This window comes from Pyxicephalus adspersus, chromosome 11, assembly GCF_032062135.1.
Source record: "Pyxicephalus adspersus chromosome 11, UCB_Pads_2.0, whole genome shotgun sequence".
Classification (NCBI taxonomy): Eukaryota; Metazoa; Chordata; class Amphibia; order Anura; family Pyxicephalidae; genus Pyxicephalus; species Pyxicephalus adspersus.
Genome location: NC_092868.1, coordinates 60376925 through 60385869, shown reverse-complemented (window position 1 = coordinate 60385869; position 8945 = coordinate 60376925). Strand labels below are relative to the sequence as shown.

At 46.9% G+C, this 8945-nt stretch overlaps 1 protein-coding gene across 2 annotated transcripts in view; it reads left to right on the top strand.

Annotated features, from left to right (window-relative positions):
- The first annotated feature begins 4413 nt into the window (after positions 1-4413).
- Positions 4414-8945, top strand: part of ZBTB44 (zinc finger and BTB domain containing 44) — a 37060-nt gene continuing 32528 nt past the window's right edge. For both annotated transcript variants that reach the window (XM_072427048.1, XM_072427049.1), the window contains exon 1: positions 4414-4602. The gene's annotated coding sequence lies outside the window, so the exon portion shown is untranslated. The remainder of the gene's footprint in view (positions 4603-8945) is intronic.

Here is an 8945-nt window from a genome sequence, read left to right as displayed (position 1 = left end):
ACATGGTTAGCACAGGAGGTACAGCCCTGGCAACTGCTCCCAACTCCCAACCATGGTTAGCACAGGAGGTACAGCCCTGGCACAAGGTTAGCACAGGCAGAACAACTCTGGCATATGGTTAGAACAGAAGGTAAAACCCTGTAGTACCATAACTTACTAAACTTCTTTGAGACTCCTCCAAGTGTAAGCTTAGCAAAAGTCTGGGTAAAACAAACACAATTGTGGAATAGTAAACTACAGCAAGGACAGGGCTCAAACACTGCCTCGCACACATTGGCCCTGATTTATTAGAGTTCTACAAGGCTGGAGAGAATACACTTTCATCAGTGAAGCTGGGTAATCCAGCAAACCTGTAATGGATCTGGACCAGGATTGAAAACATTTGCTAACAAATAGCTTTATTTTAGGAAATCCCTTCCAGGTTTGCTCAATTACTCAGCTTTAATAAATCAGGGCCATTTGTATGACCACTTTTTTATTTTTTATTCTTTTCAGTTTGCTAATACTCATCAAGATTTGACTCCTTAGGTAAGCATGTCCGATTCAGGGGTCGGTGGAAGGAACAGTTTGCCATAAATGTTAAATGGTTTTGCCCATACAAAAGCCCACCAGCTCCTTGAGAGGTGACAAACTTGTGAAACCATCTGACTGAGCAATAAGACTTACCGAATAGCTTCCCATGATGAGGAGGGAATGGCAGCAGCAAATGGGAGAATGGTCCCACTGGTCCCCGTTACACATAATATGAAAACTCCCACTAACATACACATATATATTACAGTGAATGGTGTGACTTTGGAAGACAAGGCAGCTAGATGACTTATAAAGCTGCAATAATTCCCTGTTAGTAATTTCTTGACATAAATCAGGCTCTTGTTACCGAAGCAGGTTGACATACACAAACCCAAAATCTATGACTCAACCGATAAACATAAGCAGACAGCAAAACAAAATCACCACAGTTGGCCATGGAATTTTTTCCATCATAAGTAACTTGTGTTATGTAGACCAGGACGTGTACATTATGATCACATAATCATGTTTGTTGAACCGTTCCATGACATCAACAGGGCATGTGTGCTGCTTGTTTATGGACACAAACTAGGCAAATAAATGATGTCTAGTGAGGGACAACGCCATACACTGAGTGCTTTCATCCCACCCAGGAGATGGTCATGCAAAGGCCAATAGACATCGTGTACCAGAGGGGTTGTCCCCTACATTTCTACTTTATGATCATATGGCTGCTGCAACCTCTACAAGCCATAGGTAAATGAAGATAAAAATTCCAGCAAGCATAGATAGGCTATCATGTATATATGTAATGCTCACTCACAAGAACGAGAGAGAAGGCAAGGATGGAGGGAAGACTACGTACACACATGTTTGATGTTCCAATGAACTTGGCAGAGCCAACAGTCTTCCAATGTGTTGGGTTTAGAAATGTTTTTTTCTGTTTTACTTTTCACCCCTATAGAATTAAATAATATAAATACACTATATTCCCAAAAGTATGTGGGTCCCCTTCAAATGATGGGGTCCAGGTATGCCCAGTTAAGGGTCCTAGTAATCCTCTATCATACAAAGACATTGTAGACAATTGTGCTCCTCCAGCCTTGTGGTCACAGTTTGGTGAAGACCCTTTTCTGTTCTCCCATGACTGTACCCCGGGGTACAAAGCCAGCTCCATAAAGACATGGGGGCACCAGTTTGGTGAGGAGGAACTTGAAAGTCCTGCACAAAGCTCTGATTCAACCCTTCTGGAAAAATTGAAAAACATCATATAGCAATATCTGGGCACAAGGGTCTCAGTCTTCTAGATGCGTCTGTTGCAGACGGGGCAGAGCAGCAACCTTTGGCCACATATACAGATGTGGTGCAAGTAGCACCTAAGTGCCAGTCTTGTTGCCAAGCTGAAGCTGGTGCTAACCATAGGGGAAGCTTTGGCTGGTAACAGCTCTGCCAACATTGCTGCAATATACAAATTTGGAGGTGCCAGGGATAGAAGATAAAACTTATTTAGGTTGGGGGGGATCAGAAGCAGTGGCATCCTAGCAGACCCCAGAGCCCTAGATCACTACTTGCAATGAGCTCTAAAATCATGCTGCATTTGTCTGCTGACACAAGTCCTAACACCAGGTAGTAGAAGTATTGCAGCATTTGTGTATTTTGACTTCTAGGACTGCCTGGTGAGCTCTATAAAAACAAAGTGCCAATAGTACCAGAGACACCCCGGCCTTATTGGACCCATTGTGTCCATGGCTCTCATCAGTGAGTGCACAGAACAATGCTCAGACAGTGAAATGATTATCACATATTTAAATAACAGAGAATATTTCTCACTCCATTTGTCTCAGCATTCTGTGCTCTTATTTCCAGGAACCCCTTGTTTTGTAAAGATAGAGTTCTGGCTTGTCACAATCCTTTCTAAATATTTACCAGCTGCTTTTCTAAAACTTAACAAATGAAGAACTGCTGAAAGCTGTTAAAGAACAGACTCATAAAGCGCCTGTTAGGCCTTACCTGAAATGTGTAACTCCGACCTCGGTGAAGTCTTCCCTGCAACAACAATAACACAAAGTCATCATTTACAAATCGTCTACAAACACAATGAGATGAGTATAAAATATCAGTAAGGTTTGATGGACAGTAATGAAGCATCTACTGTATGCAATCAACCAATCATAACTGCATTGGTGGTTATCCATAGTGGGTGAGGACACAACCGCCAGATGCTACAAGTCTAAGGCTGGGTACACACATGCAATACCTGTCGTTGGAAAAGATCTTTTAACAATCCTTTCCAAGGACAAAAGGCTGCACAATGCATGAACGAGCGTTGTACATTTAGGGCCGTTCTGCTCTATGCAGAAGGGAGGAGGGAGATCGACGGAGCGGCACCCTGCTGTGCACTCTCCCCTTCACTTTCATTACGATCGTTCCTTGTCTGGTCAGGATGGTTGGCAGAATGACGGAAGACGAGCGCTGTACATGCGCCAGATTATATTCCAAACCCTGAGGCAATTATCGGACAAGAATCATCTGACGTGTCTACGCAGCCAAAGAATGAGGATGACCCATAGTGGTTGGTGAATGCCTGGGAACTGTCAGTACTTACCTCTGCATATCATCTCATGGGTGGAATTTGCTAATAGAAATCCAGGGTCAGCAGCTGGGATATTTTAGGTATTGTGGACCTGTCCTCATCTGTGGGCACTTTGGACATTTGCTACTCCTTGTTCCCAAGAGGTGAATCCTCGTATATGTAAGTCTTGGGGGCAGCCAAGGCCTGGGATGGTGCAGCTAACCTCCGGAGGCTGGACGGGGGCTTGCTAGAGGTGACAGAGATAGATTGGGGAAATGCATCGGATAAAGGTATTGCCATTTGACCCCAGGCCCAACAAAAATCCAAACTGACTCTATAACTCAACTGAACCATTCCTCCTCTTCAGTTATTAAACACCACTCACCTCTTATAAACCAATATATACACAAGACTTCATTTTACCTAATATTACTAGTTATTAGTCAGTATCACTTAGTCAGAGAGAGGTCACTTGGGATGAAGGAGTTGGTTTGGGTGAAAGGGGGTCAGTCAGGATCGGCGGGGTTGCTCGGGATAGAGGGGTCAGATGGGGGTGTTGGTTGGGGTGAAGGGGGTCAGTCGGGATCGGCGGGGTTGCTCGGGATAGAGGGGTCAGTTGGGTGAGGGAGTTGGTTGGGGGGAAAGGGGTCAATGGGGATAGAAGAGTTTTTTGTTTTTTTTTTTGTTTTTTTAAACTTCCCCAAAGCTTCCAAAAGTCCCCTCCCCTTATTACCTGGGAGGACATCACTGCATTGGGTAGCTACAGAGGGAGGTTGCAGGGAGCACACTGTTCCAGTTTCCCATGACAACCAGCAGTCACCCCCCCCCCCAACACACCGGATATATTATGAGCTCCATGTATTGTAATGTACGAAGTTCCTCTCATATACAAGTTAAATTAGTGCTGATTGGTGACCAGTTTGGGGGGCGGTCACCTGTTGCTATGGGTTACATATCCTGACACTTCAGCGGTAAGTCCCTCCATATATGGAACAGTACTGAAGGGGGCGGGGATTCACCTAGGTTCGCGATGCTGAATTAATATTGGTCAATATTGGCGGGAAGTCCAACCCCTAGCAGAGATTGGAGCCTAGGTGGGCGGGACCTTGAAGGCACGGAGGGTTGTACTGACGAGTGATTTGCGTTTAGAGTCCCTTACACAGGGTGGGCGGGGTCTCTAGACGTCTCTCTCTGGTCTGGGCCGGCGGTAGGCTGTACGAGTAAAGGGGCGGAGCCTCTTCATGTTGCGAGTCTCCAGGTAACCAGAGGCTGCAGACAGTCTCCGCCCCTTGGCAGCGCGTCACCGGGGCTGGCCCCTCCTTTGGTGTCCGGGGCGCGGTGCATTGTGGGACACAAACAATCGGCGGCAGCCCTCCTCCTCCCGCCAGCGTAGTGAGGTGGTGGCAGTGCCGGGCCGGTAACGAGGCCGCCCCAGAAAAGCGGAGTCACGGGAGGAGTTCGGGGAGGAGACAAACGGCCGGCCGCTCCTGTAGGCCGCAGGGAGCCTCTACCGGCAGGTGAGCGTCGTACCGGGTGGGGGAGGGGTCATTCCACCCGCCCCTCCCCCCGTACACGGTTAAATACCCCTCCAGCAGGGGGCAGAACCACTTCCTGTGGCCTTCAACTCCGACCGTCATGTATATTCACCTATGGGGGCCGGGCCTTAAATACACCGCGTACAGGCCTGGAGGGGGCCCCATGTGAATACATTCACACACCTGTAGGGCAAATGTTTATACACCTGGAGCCCATACCTATAGCGTGAATGTGTACACCTATAGGGTGAATGATTATACACACAGGGCCCACACACCTATAGGGTGAATGTATACACCTGGGGCCCCACACCTACAGGGTGAATGTTTATACACACGGTCCATACCTATTGGGTGAATGTATACACCTATAGGGTGAATGTTTATACACATATAGCCCATACCTATAGAGTGAATGTATACATCCATAGGGTGAATGTATACACAGGGAGCTCACACACCTATAGGGTGAATGTATACATCCATAGGGTGAATGTATACAACTGGAGCCCACCCACCTATATGGGGAATGTGTACACCTGGGGTCCACACACCTACAGGGTGAATGTTCATACACACGGGGCCCACACACCTATAGGGTGAATGTTCATACACACGGGGCCCACACACCTATAGGGTGAATGTTCATACACACGGGGCCCACACACCTATAGGGTGAATGTTCATACACACGGGGCCCACACACCTATAGGGTGAATGTTCATACACACGGGGCCCACACACCTATAGGGTGAATGTTCATACACACGGGGCCCACACACCTATAGGGTGAATGTTCATACACACGGGGCCCACACACCAATAGGGTGAATTTTTACACCTGGGGCCCACACACCTATAGGGGATTGTATACACATCAGCTCCACACCTAAAGGATAAATATTTGCACACTGCCCCACACACCTACAGGGTGAATGTATACACATGGGCTCCACATACCCATAGGGTGAATGTTTACAGCTGTAGGGTGAATATATACACCTGGGGCCCTCATCTATAGGGTGAATGTTTATACACAGGGCCCCTGTAGGATGTATACATGAGGGGCCCACATGGTGTATATTGGGCCGGTAAATTGTGTGTACCTACCTGTGGGATGAATAAAGCTGTGTATTGTATGTACAGTGCTGGGTGTGTCCTATATGTCATGTGACATCCATACCCCCCATGTGGGATCCTATAGGGATGATTGGTGTATATATGTCCCCCCCCCCCCCCCCATGTGTACTTACCTGCAGCCCTGTACATTCCTCACACACAGGTGAATCCTCTGCCTCTCCTGGGGTTGTTGCTGGATTATGCCCCCTGTGGACATCTGGGGTATTGCAGTGATGGGGTGGTCGCCGTGTTCCAGGTGGTGATGTAGAGGGGTCAGACTGGCGGTGCCAGGTGACCCCCTGGGTAATTGAAGTGATTGGGTCAGATTTTGTTCCTCATTCAGGCAGGGCGGCCATCATGCAGCCTCCAGAGCTGTCCCCCCCCGGGGCTTCATTTGCCACATTTCTTTTTTCACCCTTCAGAAAGAAACCATGAATTGTAAGGGCACCACATTCACCAACAATAAAGTGGACCTGTCATCAGATTTCTGAGTATTGTGTCAGTGTGACACTTCCTGACATAGATCACATGACCCCCTGCCAATATCTTCATCTGCTTTCCCCACCAGGAGGACGGGGCCATCTTTATTCAGGCATCATCCAGTCACCATCTACTTCCTGCACAAAGATGGCGTCTTGGAAATGACACAATCATGTGAATCCCCCTGTTCTGTTGTGACACTGTGTGAATGTGAGAAGCTGATCCCCAGATAAATGGCAGATTTGTGTCCGGAGTCATCTCCTGGTGGCATTGTGCAGATCTGTAGGTGGGTGCGGGGATCTGCTGATGGAATTTTTATAACCTCAGACTTACTTTCAATACTTCTCCTCCTGGCTCTGTGGTGACAACACCGCAGTCAGTGTGCAGAATGTTGTCAACCCCCAAACCAGTGACTGGAGACCCCTAGACACCCCACGGACAGTCTACATGGGATTCACTTCTGGTGTGAATCTCAATCAGGTTTTTTTGTGTCTGTGACCCATGGGAGGATTTTCCATTCCTTCCTGAGGTGACTGGTCTGTCTCCGCCCCCTCCTATAATACAGACCAGTCCTTGCTTCTCTCTCCCCTTGTGCAGGGTGACCGGTCTGTCTCCGCCCCCTCCTGTAGAACAAACTGGTCACCTCTGTTCTCTTCCATTGTGTGGGGTGACTGGTCTGTCTCCGCCCCCACCTGTAATACAAACCAATCATTGCTGCTCTCCCACCTTGTGTGGGGTGACTGGTCTCATCTCCGCCCCCTCCTATATTACAGACCGGTCATTGCTTCCGTGTCCCTTTGTGCGGGGTGTCTGGTCTTGTCTCCGCCCCCTCCTCTGATATGTGATATTATGGTGACTATAGTCAGAGTACACAAAGTACTCTTTATCCTTTTCTGCTATTGAGGAGTAAAATAAATATTTTGCCTGGAGTTACACTTCCTAATCCAATTGCCAATACTTTAATGATTACATTGTTTTATTCTTAGTAAATATTTTATGCTGCAGTGCAATGTTTTCAGGGGGACAAACTAACTGATCTGCTTGTGTCAGTGTTGGCGCAGGTGAATGCTGACAGGTGAGGTTACCTGGGGCAGCACTGTTCACACCTTTCTGTTGTGTTGTATGGTTGTTAGACCTTTACTGATCTCTTTTATCCCCAAGATCCCAATCCAGGAAACCATTTCCGCAGCAGCCAATCAGGCGGGGTTGTACCTCTATATAAACCTCCTGGACACAGGCCCAGGCTTTCACCATATGTGTTGTGGTCTGGATGGGAGGGGGAGTTGTGGTTCTGGGCTGTAGCAGTTACAATGTTGCCGAGTCTCTGTGTCTGCTAAACTTTCTCATTTCATCATTTCTATTTTTAAAGTTGCATTCTGTAAAAATGTGAATTTCATCCCTGGATAGACTGCTGACCCCATATACCAGGCCAGCCGGCTGTGTCATGTATTTGTGTTTGGTCACTTGGCTGAAGAGCTCGCACACCATTCATGTAAAGCTGATGACGCAGGGCGCTGTAACGGCGTCTTTATTTATTGCTCGGCTTATACCATACCCGGCCTTTTGGGCGTTGGATATTTTAAAGTTTGTCCTAATGTACAGGCCTTGCTTTATCAGAAGCAGCTGCAAAAATCTGTTTTACGCCAAGCGTGTATTTAACACCTTACACATCCCAAAACCATTCCAAAATACCATGCCGTGTGTGGAGGAAAGCACATTCCCCTTGGTGTATAATACACACAAGATTCATCCTCCAATTCCCATTATTTTCAGCACCATCTGCAGCAGGTATTGTGCCCACAATGTCTCCAGTCTCCTATGCCAGTTGTAAATTGTCACACTGTGTATAAATATCATTATTCACATGCTGGCACAGGAATTGATGAGATTTCCATAGTCTCCGAGATACCTTTGTGTCTGGCACTGTGCCATGGATTCTGGGTCATTCTCCTCCATTCACTCTGCCCATCTCGGTGCTTGGATAGAAATGTTTCTTTCCCCCCAGGGGAGACTGCTGCATTGTTACCTGTGTTACAGCAGACCTACAGGTAAAATGTAACGTTTGGCTATCTGCTGGCATGTTCACGGGCTTTGCTTTAATTTGCATAGCATTGATGGTTTATAAATTGACTTGGATGACAAAAAGGCCTTTATTGGAAGTATTTCTGTTATTTCACTATTATGATTTGTATTTTCTTCTCAATTAAGCAGCCCCAGAAAGAAGCCCCATTTGTGTCCAATCCTTCAATTATTGAACAGCCCAAAAAGTGCCACAATATCTCTATTTGCATATTTCTTAGTTTGTAATCATTATTATTATTATTTGTAACAATAATAATAAACTGGATTTATATAGCACCAACATATTACGCAGCGCTGTACATTAAATAGGGGTTACAAATGACTGACAGATACAGACAGTGAGACAGGAGGAGGAGACGACCCTGCCCAGAAGAGCTTACAATCTAGGAGGTGGGGGAAGTATCACACAATAGGAGGGGGATATGGAATGGTGGGAACTAGTGAGGGATTTAGGAGACAGAAGAAGGACGGGTAGGTGAGGGGGAAGCGTTGGGTTTTAAATGAGCAGAAAGTAGGAGCAAGTCAAATAGGATGAGGAGACCATTCCAGAGAGTCGGGGCAGCTCTAGAAAAGTCTTGGAGCCGTGCGTGTGATGAGGTTATGAGTGAGGAAGTCATTAGTAGGTCATTGGAGGAGCGAAGAGA